This window comes from Ornithodoros turicata, chromosome 3, assembly GCF_037126465.1.
Source record: "Ornithodoros turicata isolate Travis chromosome 3, ASM3712646v1, whole genome shotgun sequence".
Classification (NCBI taxonomy): domain Eukaryota; kingdom Metazoa; phylum Arthropoda; class Arachnida; order Ixodida; family Argasidae; genus Ornithodoros; species Ornithodoros turicata.
Genome location: NC_088203.1, coordinates 70140375 through 70157180, shown reverse-complemented (window position 1 = coordinate 70157180; position 16806 = coordinate 70140375). Strand labels below are relative to the sequence as shown.

At 46.8% G+C, this 16806-nt stretch overlaps 1 protein-coding gene across 1 annotated transcript in view; it reads left to right on the top strand.

Moving 5' to 3' along the window:
- The window catches only part of LOC135389612 (uncharacterized), a 76740-nt gene that overhangs the window by 40786 nt on the left and 19148 nt on the right, over positions 1-16806 (top strand). The gene's annotated exons all lie outside the window — the stretch shown is intronic.

Genomic DNA, 16806 nt, shown 5'->3' with positions numbered 1-16806 from the left:
GTTATGTGTTTTTACATGTTTCGCATGCTTCAACCCACACAAGCAATATTCAATTCACAGTTGTTTCGTAAATAAATGTATAGGGTTCCACCTCATAGCGGTTTTGCGTCGCCATTTCTCACTTCCTGACCATGGTAACTTGTCATGTAAATAAGAGTATCTAAACATTGACAGACTAGGGAACTTGACACTGTGCTGTGTACCCCAACATGTTCAACCTGGCAGCACCTCCTATTCATTCATTTTTTTTTATTAGTGCATGTGTGCACAACTGCCACTGAAACAAACTTGTCCCCAAATTCTTCAGTGACATAGGGTATATAGGTTGTCACAAACCGAGTAAATCTGGTGGAAATGGTTGAGGTTGTCTTCTTCCTCGTATAGCGCACTTCGTTGCAGAATATACCGAGTATAAGTGTTCTCCTGGTCCACAAATGCTCTGTCGAAGCTGAAAGAATCTTACAAAAATGGGGAAGCGCGGCCTTGTTTGCCCAGAGAAACAAATATGAAACAACAGCATTCAACGTAAATAATGGCATCCTCGGCAACTAAGACTGGTGATACTGAAAACCTAATATTTTTAGGTTACAAAATTTGGTAAGAGTCAGCTGGTGTATTTAGCTATGTTGGTCACCTCCTACACCCCTTTGTTTCATTCCGCATCATTTGGATTTCTAGCGACCAGGAGCTAAGCCTGACTGTGTATCAAACCATGTCACAGGGTATGTGCAGATAAACCTAACCGGCATCCGTACACTTAGCTTGTTGTCTACATAACAGACGAACTTCCGGTGGCGCACCATGGCGCATTTATGCGTGCGAAATCAACAGAAAAAAAAAAAACGTGGAAGCTATATACTCAGCGTGAAAAATAAGCAGAGTGACGAAAACGACGGCTTCCGTGCATAAGAATAGGGCAACATGGCGGTCTCAGGAGAGTTTTGTGCAGGTACCACTACACTCTTAAAAATGAGGGGGGGGGGGGGGTGTCGAGGTAGCTTGCCGTTGTTGGCCGCACTCAAGTGGGCATCGTCACGACTATAGCCAAAAAAAAAAAGGAAAAGAAGGTGGGAGAAAGGGGAGTTGAGGACTTCGAAGTGATGTAGAAGCAGGATGACCGGTACTGATGGGACGGAAGCACACTGTAGGTGAGAGGTGCACTAGAGTGGTCTCTCCGCTAGGCCCGTTGCTTGGAGAAAGCGCACGAGGCCGCGAGTTTTTGAAAGTCGTTCCGCACAAGAACCTTCGGGGAAGAGGACGTCCGTCAGTATACCAGGCCTGGCGTGGGGAAGATGGGTTTCCCGCATGGCATGGTATGCACGGCATTCTGTCAGGATATGCGCAATTGTCTCCGGATGATTACAGTGTCCGCAACTGGAATCCTCCCTGGAGCCGATCTTGCACAGTTGAGAGTTCGTGAAAGCAGATCCTGTGCGTAATCGATGGAGCATTGTCTGCATACCACGGGGAAGATCTTTCGTGGGGAGAGAGGGTCGGTGATTCTGCATGATGTCCTGTATGCCAGGGTGACGCACCTCAACTAGCTGTTTGACGACCAAGAGCCTGTCAGTGTCGGCCGGGACTGCTAAGGATGGGCTGCAGCTGTTGTGTGCTGAGGAAGCTAGCTGGTCCGCTCGTTCGTTGCCTCTGATGCCGACATGAGATGGGATCCATTGGAGCGTAAGCTCACCTCCGGTTAGCCTATGCTGGGCACACGATCTCCTTATACATCGGGCCAGAATGCTACCACACATGGGGTTTATCACGTTGTTGAGGGCACTTTTGGAGTCCGTAAGCAAGACGGCCTTAGGTATTCCGGTGACTTGAACCGCAGCAGCTGCGTGTAGCAAGGCCAGGAGTTCGGCCGTCGTAGATGAGATTGGGTAGCGAACTGATTTCCCTTGCCAGGCCTTGTTTATTGACGGGATGTAGTACGCACTGGTAGCACTTTTGGAACGGTGGTCAATGGAGCCATCCGTGAACACCAGAGTATGTGTGTGATAAACGTCGCTGATCAGGTTCTCAGCCGCCATCCTGGCCACTAGGGGGCTGGACTCGCTCTTCTTCCGTAGACCCGGGATGTGAAGCGTTGTTGCGGGCACGAACTCCCGCCACGGCGGCGTAGGTGGACTAGCTGGGAGCCGAGGAAGAGCGCCCCTGTTGGCTAGAGAGCTGGTGGCACTAGCCAGGCGTCCTAGGGATGTGTGTGTCCTCTGTTCGAGGTCGGTGAAGAGGGAATGCTTGCTGATGGATGTTGATGCATCATCCAGAAACTGGAGTCCTTTGAGCTCAGAGTGGACACTAACAGGCTTTTCCTTAGCTTCCAGGTACGTTTGGGTGACGCTAGAGAACGTTGGGAGACCAAGCGCAGTTCTTATGCCAGCGCGATGAAGGCGCTCAAGGGCCTGCCATTGTGTAGGCGCGAGGTCTACGTATGGCGCCACGTAGAGAATGCGTGACAAGATCAGGGCTTTGTGGAGGGTGAGCAATGACCGCGCATTGCAGCCCCATGACTTACCGCTGATTCTGCGTAGCAGGTTGAGGAGCGTTTTCTTCCCCTTGCAAATAGTCTCGTTTACTTGCTTAGACCAGCGTAATGTGCTATCGATGGTGACACCAAGATATTTACATGACGCGCATCTTGGGATGGGAGTGTTGTTAATGCTGAGGCTTGGGAAGTCTTTGCCCACGTACTTTCCACGGGGAATGCAGACCATGCATTTTGACTTCTCTGGTGATGCTTCCAGCCCTCTCGCTAGCAGCGCTGCATTGAGCCCGTTCAAGGCAATATCAGCTGTGTCACGAACTTTCTCCTTGTCCGTTCCCACAATGCGGAGGCAGATGTCGTCCGCGTAGATGGTGAGATGAAGGGCATACGGTGTAGGGCGAATTCCTCGGTGAATCCCTGCCATGATTAGGTTGAATAGTATAGGTGATAGAACACTGCCTTGTGGGACTCCTCGCTCAAACTTCTTCACAGAGCTGATACACCCGCGGACGGAGACGTCAAACGTTCTGTTGGACAGAAAGTCACATAGGTATCCTAGAAGGCGGCCAGTGACTCGAGCTGCTTCGAGCGCAGCGAAACATGCCGAGTGCGTTACCGAGTCGTATGCCTTCTTCACGTCAATGAAGAAAGCGAGAGCAAACTCATTGGACTCTCTCGCTTGCTTCAGGCTAGCAGCCACTTCAGCGATTGCGTCAGACGCGCTCCAGCCCTTCCGGAATGCCGTAATGTGATCTGGGAAGCAACCGCCTCGCTCCAAGACCCAAGCCAGCCTTTTGTGAATTATACGCTCCAATAATTTGCCAACGCACGAGGTTAGGGCAATGGGACGGTAGGAGGACAGTTGGCTCGGTGGCCTCCCCGGCTTTAGGACGGGTATTACTCGAGCATGTTTCCAATCAGATGGGATGCATCCAGAGGTCCAGACGTTGTTATATAGTTGGAGCAGAGCGTCGAGTTGGTCGTCGCCTAGGTTCTTGAGGGCCTGGTTAGGGATCCCGTCCGGGCCAGCTGCACTGCGCCGCTTTAACCCTTGGATGGCGTACTTCAGCTCGGACATCGTGAGGTCGTCGTCCGCCGGGGAGCCATTTGCTCCTGTGTGGCTAGGAAAAAGGCGTTGGGCACTGCAACTTGCGACGCGAGCTAGCTCGCTGGCATAGTCTTCGGCTATGTTCTTGGGCTCCCTGTTTGAGGCTACCGATAAGGTGACAAGCGGGTCGACAGGCTCGGGAAGGCTTTCGATCGCTCGCAGGGTATGCCAAACCTTCGTTGTTGGAGTGTGGGCATTGAGGGACTCGCTGAACTGTCTCCATTGGGTCCGCCTTAATTTCAAGGTATACCTTCTATGGGCAGCACAGACACGCTTGTAAGCGACCCAATCGCCCTGAAGGCCGGTTCTCAGAGCTCGTCGCTGTGCTCGTCGTCGCGCAGCACGGAGGTTGAGGTATCGGAGGTCAGGGGCAGGCATACTGGCCAGGTAGGATACTGCTTTTGAGCTATTAGCCAATGACGCCTTTACAGAGTCGAGCAAGGTATCTACCGTGGAGCCGACCAGTCCCTCCCTGAACTTCACCCAGTTGGTAATAGTCTTCGTTTTCCTGGGGCCGTTGCTGCGACTCGGAGGCGAAAGCAGGATGGGGAAATGATCTGAACCCCATGTGTCAGGCTCGGCTTCCCACTTTAGGGTGACGTCAGGAGAGACCAGAGTCAAATCGATGGCATTTAGGTAGCGCGGCGAACGCATATATGTAGGAGAGCCGGTGTTGAGCACCACGAGGTCGCTGGAGGAGAGGTAATTGACAATGGAATTACCACGTCTGCAGTTTCGTCGACCACCCCAGAGACTGTGGCTCGCATTGAAATCTCCGCACACAATTAGGGGACCTGGACAAACGAGCCGCAGAGCCTTGAGAGACTCGACGTTGGGCGGAGCATGACCCCACTGGTAGACAGATATGACTGTGACTGACTTGGAGCCGGCCCTCAGTAGACACCCTTAAAAATGAACTTCACCACATAGCACGCTCCTAGCCAACCATAACCCCGAATGACATCGTTCTCGCCCTAGATTTGTTGAAAACGGGAGGAGGAGCCTATTTTGTGGCATTATGCACGGCACAAAGTAGGCTCTTCCTCCCGTTTTCAACAAATCAGGGGCGAGAACGTTGTCATTCGGGATGGTGGTTGGCTAGGAGCGTGCTATGTGGTGAAGTTCATTTTTAAGAGTGTAGGGGCACTACCGACGAGCAAGCATCCATGTGGGACATCGTTTCGGATTGTGCACCGATAGCGTCCCTGAGCACAACTCTCCTGCATCCACCACGTTGCCCGATTCTGATGCACGGAGGTCGACGTTTTCGTCGTTCTGTTTATTTTTTACGTAGGGTATGGCTCCCATGATTTTTGTGTACATTTCGCACGCATAAATGCGCCCTCGTGCGCCATCGGAAGTTTGCCAGTTAAGTAGACAGCAAGCTAAGTGCGCAAATGCCGGTTAGGTTTATCTGCATACACCCCCTATTAGGCCTCTATGGTCTTTATGGACCTTCAACGTTGGTTTGGCCAGATTTCACCCGTGGCTTTTAGTGAAACTTGAAGTACAGTCGACAAGAGATTGGAGAAATTGCTTATTTATATTTTTCAGGGAACACACATAAAAACCAGAAACAATGCACTGTACCAACTATGTTCAAATAAATACAAATATAGTTTATTGTAGACATGTGCATGTTAGCACATTACAGGTAACCAACAACCAGTGGCGGATCCATGGGGGTGAGAGGGGACGGCTGGCGATCGCCCCTCTCAAAACGTCAATTTATATATTGGATTTCCTTCTTTCCCTTCTATTGATTACATCACGTCCACGAATGAGCAGGCTTTCACTATATATGTTGTGTTGGTGGTGCCCAGAGTGCCGAACGGAACCGAGAACCGAAAAAAAAAGCACGCTGTTTTCTCGATCAACCGACTGAACCGATATTGCAACTGCCAAGCTGGAACTGAACCGCATGAGAAGAAAAAAGAAAAAGAAAGCGGATACACGGTTACCGGTTCAACGAAGGGCCTTGTAGCACTGAAATGCGCGCAACTGCGCACCAAAATTGACGTATTTTTATTTGTGTTAGTTGTCAATGAGTTGGAATGCTCGGCAGCATCTTGCGGATAATAGTCAAGCCGGAAAACCTCTCTGCTTTCTGGAGACCCCCAGCGACATTCAGAAGTATGCGCTCAGTGTCTGTTTCTCTTGCGACACCATCAGTATGCTCTTCGTGCACATTGCGCTACTTTTCCCAAGTTAACTTTCGTACACTATGAGCCATGACTGGACTTGTATTGTGCTTGCATCCATGTAAAACATATCAGGTGCCTTTTATACTCCGTGTTGGTGCAATATTTCGAAGAGCTGTGTCCCCGCGTACTAAATAAAACGCAAAAGGGTCCCATATCTTTCTCAAAAGCGTGTTTCACTTTTTGTCCACAGATTTAGGTATTCAGGTTCAAAGTTACTGCAATCATATGCGAGTTCTTGAATTCGCAGAACGGCGAAACGCAGCAGTAGCAGACGATTTCTCACTTTATATGTCCACGTAGCGAAGGAGGGAGAGGAGGTAATAAGCAGGCCTTCTGTATCTAGGTGGCGTTGGCACAACTGCCATCATAAGCGGTCACTCATTGAGCCATCAGTAGTGGCTACCACTCGGTAAAATAATCAAACGAATGACATGATCTTTGCTCTCGCCAGGGTCAACGCCGTGCTGTTGGCACACTGCAACAAAGCTTAGGTCTCACAGTCCTGAGCTAGCTGAGCTGAGAAAAAAAATATAAATCGTGTAACTTTTCCCTGAAAATGTCAAACGCTGTCAAGTGTCAACTGCTTTAAAATTAATTACCTGCGGGTACCGTCACCAAGGAAGTGTGCAAATAGCGTTAGTAAGCATGTTTGCATACACTGACTCCGGAATAATGTTATTATTTCATCATTTCTTGGGGCTCAGTACCTAGTGTAACAGCTACATCGCGTTCAACAACCTGTGTATGCTAAAGTAATTCTATCTCGCCAGAAATGCCTTACTTACGGCACGAACACCTTGAAGCAAAGTCGGCGGTATGTTTAGATGCAATAACAGGTTTGGAGCGATATGTCGTTGCGTTTCCGACACATTTTCGTATTCCTGTTCCAAAAGACACGACACTTTGTTTATCTGCTCCGAATAACACAGTTGCCAAAGACAGTTTTAAATATGCTGTCAACACGCTCACACTAGTTTTGCAACTGATTGTATGAACTATCTGAACTATGAACTAGTATTGGAACTATCTTATTCGTAGTCTATATTATATAATATGTAATGCATAATTGTTTGTGTTTCGGAGTTTAAAAAAGTTACAAATACATAAAACAACACAAATTATATCCCTTACTATCCGATTGCGCTTAGCTTATGGATGTTCATGAAGTTGACGAAGATCGTCACATATCAGTAAGAAATAACAAGAAAGAATTCTGCTTCGCCGTTATGTCACGTTTTTGCTCCTGAGTTCTAAATGTTCCATATTATGAAAAGTAGCGGTAGCGGTAGCGGAGAAAGAGTCCGCTGCTACCCATGTTCGTAGCGGAAATACTTTTCCCGTTACCAATCTAAAATTTACGGCGATCGCTACACTGCTTCTCAAAAAAGCAGCCAATAATGTATGCGATAGTAGAGCCGCTACGTACAACACTGGTGTGTGGCAAGTCAAACCTGGGTCTCGCTGAGACCACGCGGTTAGTTATTGCAGCACAGAGCAGACTGAATATGGTTATACTCAGCTATAAGATTTCCGATTTTGGAACAACAGCTCCATCATACACATCCACAGCTTCCCCACCTGCACACATCACCCTTTCATCAGTAGTTGTGTTTACAGAATAAGAGAAGTTGTGTCTACCAAACACGCTCCACTCAAGTAAACTGAAAACGATATAAAAACTGCCAGACGAAACGTAAAGGTATCAACTAGGGTTGTCAATCCCGAGCCATTTTTGCAGTCCCGGGATTTCGGAATTTTTTGCTGTCAATCCCGGGATCTCGGGACTGAATTTCGGGATTGTGACGAGTTCAGATGGTACTTCCAAGTATAGTCCTGCGGGGGTCAGGATTACCTAACCCGGCATTATCTAACTAAGCCCATTTACCTCAAGTGACTATATCGGTGTGTTGTGCGCAGTTCATGTGCGCTGTGTCAATTCTACCTTTTCCTGAAGGAAGGCACTCGGGAAGGCACTCGAAAATTCGCAGTGTAAACCCATTGGTAAAATAGTACCGACGAAATTCTTACATTTTATTTTTATTTTTATTCGTTTTTCTGCTATGACAATGCCACTCCTTTTCTATTCATGTGCATTTCACTGTTGCGCGTGAAAAGAAGGCGAGTTCCGCAACACTTGAAGTCGAAGGAAATATTATTTCCTCAAGCTGTGTAACATTCCACTGTGTAACAGCAACAAAAAAGTCGAATGGAAAGAAACGAAACACTGAACAGTTTACAACACTGTCGCTGCGTGCTTGTCACATTGTACAATGACTGACACACGACCTGAAAAGAAACAAGGGAAAGGGTGCAGGCTAGCTGGTATAGATCCATGAAGAAGACCGAGAGACACGGACACAGAAGACGACACACGTAGGTTCTCAGACACAGCAATAAATTTATTAGCTCATCTCAACTTAAAAGCTAAAGAAGATTTTTAGCTTTTAAGTTGAGATGAGCTAATAAATTTATTGCTGTGTCTGAGAACCTACGTGTGTCGTCTTCTGTGTCCGTGTCTCTCGGTCTTCTTCATGGACCTGAAAAGGCACAGAGCGTCGAGGGTGGTGCCTCCCAGTTCGGAGCGAAATTTTGTGAAAATACTGGCTGCCAAACTGAACGTCCGTTCAGCATCTGCGCTGGAAGAAATGACAGCCAGTATCTGTACCCACGCGAAGGCAGCAGTCCTCTGCTTCCTCCAGTCATAAAATGTGATATTTCCTTACTAAGGGGTGAGTCTGTGCCTGATGGCCTGCAGGTGTTTGATTTTTTATTCATATATGCTCACACGAAAATCCCGGGATTTTTCGGAAGAAATCCCGCGACTTCTGGACGTCAAAAACTGTCGGGTTTCGGGATGTCCCGATTGACAACCCTGGTATCAACACGTCCAAATAATGTAATGCATTTTTTCTCTAGGACCAGCACATCACCCACGTGGTAGCGATGCTTATCTACATATGTACTCTTGACGGTGAACACCCTACCACATAGGTGTTGTTTAGCGCACTCATGCACATCATCAATGCTGACCGGTCTGGCAGATGATGTCGACAATACCTCACCAGATGAAAAAGACTGGTTCGTAGCACTGAAGCAATTACTGCCTAAATACCAGCGTGCTGCAAACATATCGAAGGTTCTTGATTGTGCCTGCCAGTGATTTAAAACTCTGGTGCTTGGACTGAAACCGCATGGATCAGTACTGAGTCAGCGATCATAGTTGCATAATGAAACGAGGGTAATGCACAAAAAGTGCAGCTTCGGCTTCAGTGACGCTTCGGGGTCGGGGTCGAGACGCTCACCCCGGTGAACTTTTGCGGTGCGCTCGCACCTTCTGTGGTGCAATCGTACCGTTTCCTTTGTTTTTTCTTTTCTGCTTTGGGGTCTACCGTCTTTCTTCTTTTGGGGTAGCAGAATTCGCTTGCGCAAATTCAACCTCCCTTGTTATTTTACCAGCCAGCCAGCCAGCCAACGAACGAACGAACGAACGAACGTACGTACGTTTCGGGATACCTGGTTATAAATTGGTGCAACAGTTGTTGAAGTTTGAGCTGAACGTATATGCACTGTTATTTCGGGAGCAAAGCTTCAGTACTTCGCAGTATAGTCACAGTATTTCCCAGTGTGGATTTCCTGAGGAACACGGCTCCCTCAAATGAGAGGCTAGAGCCGCAAACGAAACCATTTCTGTGACGCTGTCCGCTTTAGGTTGGCAGTGCGATTGACGAAGGACTTTGCGATGGGCTCTGGCTTATTATTCTTGTCTTGGAAACCGTATGGAAATATATCAGTCTTCTTGAGAGCTTCAAACTTCAGGATGCCTTCAGTGATAAGTGCAGATAGAACACACTCTTAAACCCGTACCTTTTATTGTAACTTTTAGAAACATGTAACTTCTATATAGACGTAGATTTCGAGATTTCTTATAGGTTACACCACTGTAACGCATATTTAGAGGTTAAAAGCGACCTAGGTCATGTCTTTACAACACGAATAGAAGTTACATCTCGGAAAAAACAAAAACAGCTTGTTGTAACTTATAAATGTACCCTCTACTCCGACACTGTAACTTCTAAGCGAAATCTCCAACGATAATTTCTTTGTTAGTTTCTTATCGTTTGTTTTCCTTCTGTTTTTCAGCATAATGCCATGTTTCAGCCTCCGATTCGAGACGACAGTTGCGAATCTACGCTGTTATTTTTTATCTGTTTCAGCGTCATCTATACGTCGACTACATGTTATCAATGCTGTATGAACACAGATTATAAGTTCGCAGTCTGAAATACTGATAGTATGTTTCTTTCTAAAGGGTGGAAAACCATTGTCAATGCCGCAACCACCAAGATTTCCGATTTCGCTGCGTAGCCGAGCCTGGTCTAGGTCCTGAGAGCGGTTTCCTTGAAACGCTTAACGCTCGTCGTCCGTCCGTTAACAAGTGTAATCTGTTTTAATCAGTGGTTTCCCTCGCGTTTATCATAGTATCGTCAGGAACAACGGAAAAGCTAGATGTCGCTAGCAAACAAGGATATTTTCGGTGTTCTCAGGGGAAAGTGTAGCGAGTGCGAAGATTGCAAAGAATATATAACCGAAAACGAACATCACCACCGCAGCCCTAATTCACACACTTCATACACTGGGTAAGTGTACATTTTGTGCTAGGTACGTGCGTTATTTTGATAGCAAGAGCTCTTAGCGCATGTTTGTTGTTATTATGGCAAGCGTTTTGCGGTCCAGCATATGAACGCCACTAACGCTTGCTACTTTTCTGCTCTTACTTGGTCGCCAAGTCAATAGACCTCTACCTGTTTGTAAACAAATGACGTCATAGTGTTCGACAGCGCCAAGAGTTTGGTAGAGTTGAATTACGTTCAAAGCTAGTGGCGAACAAGGTCATGCCCGAAAGCCACGGTTTTGAGGGGATTACGATGGTCTCTGAAAGGGACGCGACCTTCGGTCCTACTTTTCTTTCAATTGGAGGCAGCAAACAATTGCCAATTCGTGGAACCCAGCTCCCCCCTTCCGAGCTGTTTCGGTGTCTGTCTGTCTACCAACGTCATGATGACGTTTCTCGGGTAGAGGTTTATACACCGGCGTGCATTTTGCGAGCTGCGGATATATGCATCGAGATATATAATTCGCAGCTTCCTACTTGTTGTATTCTTACGATATTCTAAGACTCAACGCCTCTCACTCACGCCAACTCAGAGTGAACGCCTTCCCGCATTTATGCTGCTTTATAGCTTGTGCTTTGTACGGATTTGAATGGTTCCGTAAATGTTACTCTCATTGCCCAAACTTTTGTTCCCAGGATCCCACATGCAGGTTCACATACCGTCACCAGCGCAATGCAGTACCTCACAAACTCGTCCCAGAGCGCCTCCAACGCTGATAACGCAGTAAGGTAGTGCTCACCTGCGTTACTGTACACTCATATTCCTCAAGGTTGTGTGCGTTTTATGTAATACTGTATTGTCATTTGCGCTCGCCTCTGCAACACGAATGTGGAATAAATTTTTTTCTGCTGCAATTCTCCATTTCGTTGGGTCTGTTCAGCTTAGCAAACATAGGTCAGTTGTTTTGACTCGCTGGCTTCCTCGCACTTTTATGCATTGCTTCTCACTTAAAAGATAGTTCTTTTTCCACATACATGGTAAAGCGACCATGGTTTCTCCTCACATCAGAATCGCACTTGTGCACAATGTGTCACCTCTCGACAGACTTCAGTTTTTGTAATATACATATGTTCAAGATCTCCTTTTCTGCTGGTTCATTTTGGTACCTTGGTGTGTTCTGTAAAGGTCGCTCCATATCCCACGCACAGGGTGTTTGTTTTTATTCGCATCACACCAGCGCTCATTTGACAGGTGGGTTGTGTTAATTTTCGCAAATTAACCCATCCGTAGTTAGAAACATTTCCGACATTTCCTGACGCATGTGTTTGTAACTACGGATCGATTAATTAGCAAAAATTCACATAACCCACCTGCCAAATGAGCGCTACTCTGTTGCGAATAAAAATAAACATCCTGTATAAAAAGCCGCACGTTGGCGTAACCTTTACGGGCAGGTGCTGGATTGAAGGCCGTAACCTCTAATTAGTGGGTTTCCTTGTAACTTTTATAAAAGGTACTGCTCAGAGGGTACCTGTAGCTTCTGAAATAGAGGGTAAAATATTGCGATTTTTTACCCTTTACTAAAGGGTACCGCGTTAAGAGTGCACTCCTCTAAATATACTCAAACGAGCCTTCGGGGATGTCATGCGTTATATCTGGTGGCAACTCAACTGTCACATCAAACCGTCGTAACTTCAAGAATGGAGATGGCCCTGTAACACCATACATCATCATGCTGGCAATGCCATTTTTCTGCTCTAGACCCAAACGTGAAGCGAACCGCTATGCTTGCAGACGAGCCGAACCCTAAAACATAACCGTCACAATCTCCGCGCCACAGTGGTCAGTCTGTGGATTAATTTTGCCTGCTGATGGTTCTTTAACGTGACGGAAATTTCGGCACACCGTGTTTCACGTCCGTCGGGGCATGGAAAAGCAACTTGTACCCTGCCACCAAGTTGCTGGCGTCCTCGTCCGGTTTTATGTAAAAGCACCGTACACGGACATTACCCAGACATTGCAATACTGGAGATACCTACAACATTTGGGATTCTGGCAACTAGCCTAAGTGGTTTCTGATAATGAAAAATGTCCAAATTTCACGTTTGCTATACTCAGGTCGCTACACTGCAGCACTCCGACAGGACGAAGGGGGGTTAAAACAAGCAGACAAACGTGTGTAGATACTCTCAACTGACAGGAATTTCATTTGAGCAGGCATATTTCAACAATCACAAGAACGACAGGTGGCGCACTAGCTACAGAAAATGTCATTTCCTTAGTGTGGCCCACGTGGGTATCCAAGGTAAGCCCCACACTCTACGTTTGGAAAATATTTTTCTAGGTTAGTCAGCGCAAGGGACGGGATACAGTGCACCCCTTTTCTGTGAATACAAAAAGCTTCAGTCTAGTCGCGTACAGTCTTACCAGTATTCCTGCACAGAACAGATGCTTTTTCGGAGCATTATATGCATTCGCTGCCCCTACAGTGTAGGCCAAGGTGGCCCGATGGGGTGCGGCATATGGGCGAGACATGTTCCAAAAGTCGGACATTCAAGCACCGCCCCGACTGACCAATATTCGCAAGTTCCGCGGCATATGGGTGGCGCGCCTAGAAATCCAATATGGCTGTCCGAGAGATGATCGTTTTCGCGTGCAGTGCCAGCTTACCCTTCACGCACATGTGCTCCTATTTATCATTACATGTTTAAGTGCTGCGCGTGTTTGGAACGATGCCGTTGCCTTTCGTTGGATCACTCTCCTTAGGCGACATCATGAAGCATGTCGGAAGTGCAGAAAAAAGAATCTGGTGCCTCATAGAAGGCGAAGAAGTACTGCATGCTGATCACATCATCTGCTGCGGCGTGAGATCTTGCACTGCTGATTCGGTGACAGTGCAGGGACTTTGTGTCCAAACATCCCACGTACAACAGAAGCCGCACGAAGTGGAGTTCGTTTACGCACGAGACAGCAAAATCAAGGTACGTGTGTTTATTTGCTTGAACGTGCACAAGGCGACACGCAACACCCGCTCCGTTGAACTGCCCAGCCATGTGCGCAGGTTGACCGCGAGGAGATCATGTGCTTTTTGAAGGGCCACATGAAGGGCCACTGTTCGTGCAAGGCCGGCAATTCCCAGCGCTGTAAACACCTCATTGCCATGTTGCTACTTGTAAACAGGCAAGGAAGCTTTTTTCTCTCTTACTTACTTTTTACTTGTAATCGAAAACAAGGTTAGTGGGCAGGAAAATAACCAATAAAAATTATGTGCACGACTGGAATTCAACACTTGGATTTGCTTACGTGCACCGACATAGAACAGGCCTGGGGAAAACTTCGCAAGAACCCAATTTATCAAGCAAGGAAGCTCAAGCAGTTATGCCATGTAAAGGGACTGCCGCGACTACAGCTTACTGAAAACAACCGAAAAGAAGTCCGACAAAGGGTAATTCCAGCTTTACCGCAGAGTGCACTTGCACTTCATGCTCGTGGAAGGTCCCAGCCAAGGGATGCTACTACACCTGCTGCTGCTCCAACTTGTGAAGAGCGTGTTCTTTTCAGGCACATGGCAGATGAACGCCTGATATCCTACACAGAGATGCTGTTCCACGAGGTAGCATTTTATGATGAAAGATGAAAGTCACTGAGTGTTGGTTAGCTGAGTCAAGGTTAGCCAGCTGTAGGACTCGAACCCACATCTTCTGGATTCAAGGCATTTGAGGCTTTGTATATATTTGTCCCTTCTACTATGTTGTTTCAGCCTCAGAACTTCAGTTCTCTCATGTTCAGCGTTTTATGATTCAGTGTAATTCAAGTATTTCAGGTTGACAGAGAGCGATATTTGTGAACAAGAAAAACAATTCTATCAAATGCACGTGAGAATAACATAAGAAGAGGCTCTAAAATATGTACAGAAACTAAGTGCCAGGAGAACACTAAGTGGCAAAAGCAGCGAAAAGTTAGAATAACAGGCAGCGCCTGTCGGGCATACTTCACGTTCATTCCTCGACAGGATCGGCCTTGGAATGACAAAGTGTCTGCTTTGCTGGAAGACAGCTTCAAGGGAAACGAGTCCACACGTTATGGCAAAGCTTGCGAGGAAAAGGCTCGGCAAGAGTACACAAGCATCACAAATAGTGCAGTCACACAGCTCGGCTTGGTTATCAACCCTCTTCTTCCTTGGCTGGATACAGCCCGGACGGTGTAGTGTTTAGAAATGGTGCACCGGCCATCCTAGTGGAAATCAAAAGCCCAGTTCAAGGCAAAGTGATGAAAGCTTCTGAACTTGTCACAAAAAAGCATTAAAATGGATGGAGAGAACTTCATTCTGAATACTAATCACAGTTACTTTTCTCAAGTACAGCCAGGAATGTTCCTCCTGAATATAAATGTTGCACACCTTATTGTGTGTTCCAAAGTGGAGTCACTGACTGTAGTAGTGCAGCGATGTGACACACACATTGACGAACTTGTGAGAAGACTGCTGTATGTTTATTTCAAACACTTGTTGCCGCAGCTTGCAAAAGCGTAAGTCTATTCAAGCATCATTAAAATCAATTTCTGTGCACTCAAATATGTCTCTCTTTCCCGTGCACACACACATACACACACAGTGTTTCACTTGTCTCAGCTGCATAGCGACATATTTTCAAAAGCGTTCATCGGATAGTATAGCGCTTGAAAAGTTCACGATGCCTGCAATTATTATCACTATGTGATCAAGGGCACCGGCCATCTCCCAGGGCAGAGGTCCCTTTAATATTTTGAATGTCTTCATTCTCTGGATGGCACGCTCTACATGTACACATGCACGTGTTCTGTTGGCATCTTCAGCTGAAAACTGATTCTTTTTGCGCAGAAAAGGTGGTTGTATCATTCCCAATCCGAGTTTGGCACACATGTCATCAATATTAAAACCTTTATCCACTATGACATCATCGTGGAAACTAGTGAGCTTATCGAGAACTCCGGATTTCTCTACACAAGCCTTGTCCGACGCCCTACCACCAAACGCACTGCTGACAAATGTTATCAGGCCACCTGGTGAAACTCCAACAAGCACTTTTGCAGTGTGGCAGCCCTTGTAGTGGGAGTACGTCAGTATGCGGCATGACGCACAGTGTGATTTTTCTATCGCAACCTCTGTGCAGTCCTGCACCATCCGCACATCGTGGTACCCTTCAAAGCAACGTGGCAAATTTTTTTAGACTTCTTCTTGTGAAGGCCATGGGATAGCAGCCTCAAGAACTGCTGAAGGGCTCTGTAAAGTCCCATAGAAGTGCCGATGGACTATGCCAAATAATGTAGCCAGACATGTGAGCGACAGGCAAGTCTTCAAACGGACAAGGACCAGAACAACACGCTAAAGGACAGAAATATCTGCGTCCGTGCTATCAACTGCTGCAACCTCTGCAGAAATTGTAAGTACACTCTTAGAAATGAACTTCCCCGCATAGCACGCTCCTAGCCAACGTACCATGATCTCGAATGATATCGTTATCTGCTGGGATCTGTTGAAAACGGGGGCGTACGCCTTTTTTGTGACAATTATGAACAGCATAAGTGTCACAAAAAAAGGCGTACGCTCCCCGTTTTCAACAAATCAGGGCAGGTAACGATATCATTCGAGATTATGGTTGGCTAGGAGCGAGCTATGCGGTGAAGATCATTTTTAAGAGTGTAGAGCTGTCATTCAGGTACCACCTGTAAATGCTTGCACTGCAGAATCTGTAGACAGCAGGTCCACAAATTTTTGCTTTTGCATAAAGGTCTCGGTGTCCACCTGTACACTGCTGTCAGTAGGCAGTGGTGAAGCCTGCAAGCTGTAGGAGGGCATCCGCCACTTCGTGTTCAGTAGGCGCAAGGTCTGATGTGTCTGCATTAATATTTACCAATGTATCTTGTCCAACACAGCTTTCTGCTTCTGAGGATATTGCGGGTTCAGGTGACAATCCTGGAAAGTAGGACACAATCACTTGTTTCTCATAGAAGAAATACACACAGCTAGTACCAGTCTTATCTAATTTTTTTTTAAACCATTGCACAGGCTCTACATTGCTTTAACAGCCCCTCTCCCTCTTTTCAACCTGGTGCTACAGTGGCTACTGATGCTTACAGGTCTTCAGAGCTGTTAGCATGTGCTACAGCACCACAACTGGGTGCTTGCTAGCACGGATAAATATTATCTGAAAATGTCACATTTTCAAGAACAAAGCAGGTTCAAAGGTTTAAGATCATACTACCCACAATAACAACATGTGACAGATTACATTACATACTGTGCGTGCCCCTGGCTGAATGTCGTGCAGCACGAGCAGCTGATGACCGAGTCTGTGTCAAGTCCTTTTTGTCGTGGCTTCTTGCAGGTATGCATCGCGATGGCACAGCATTTTT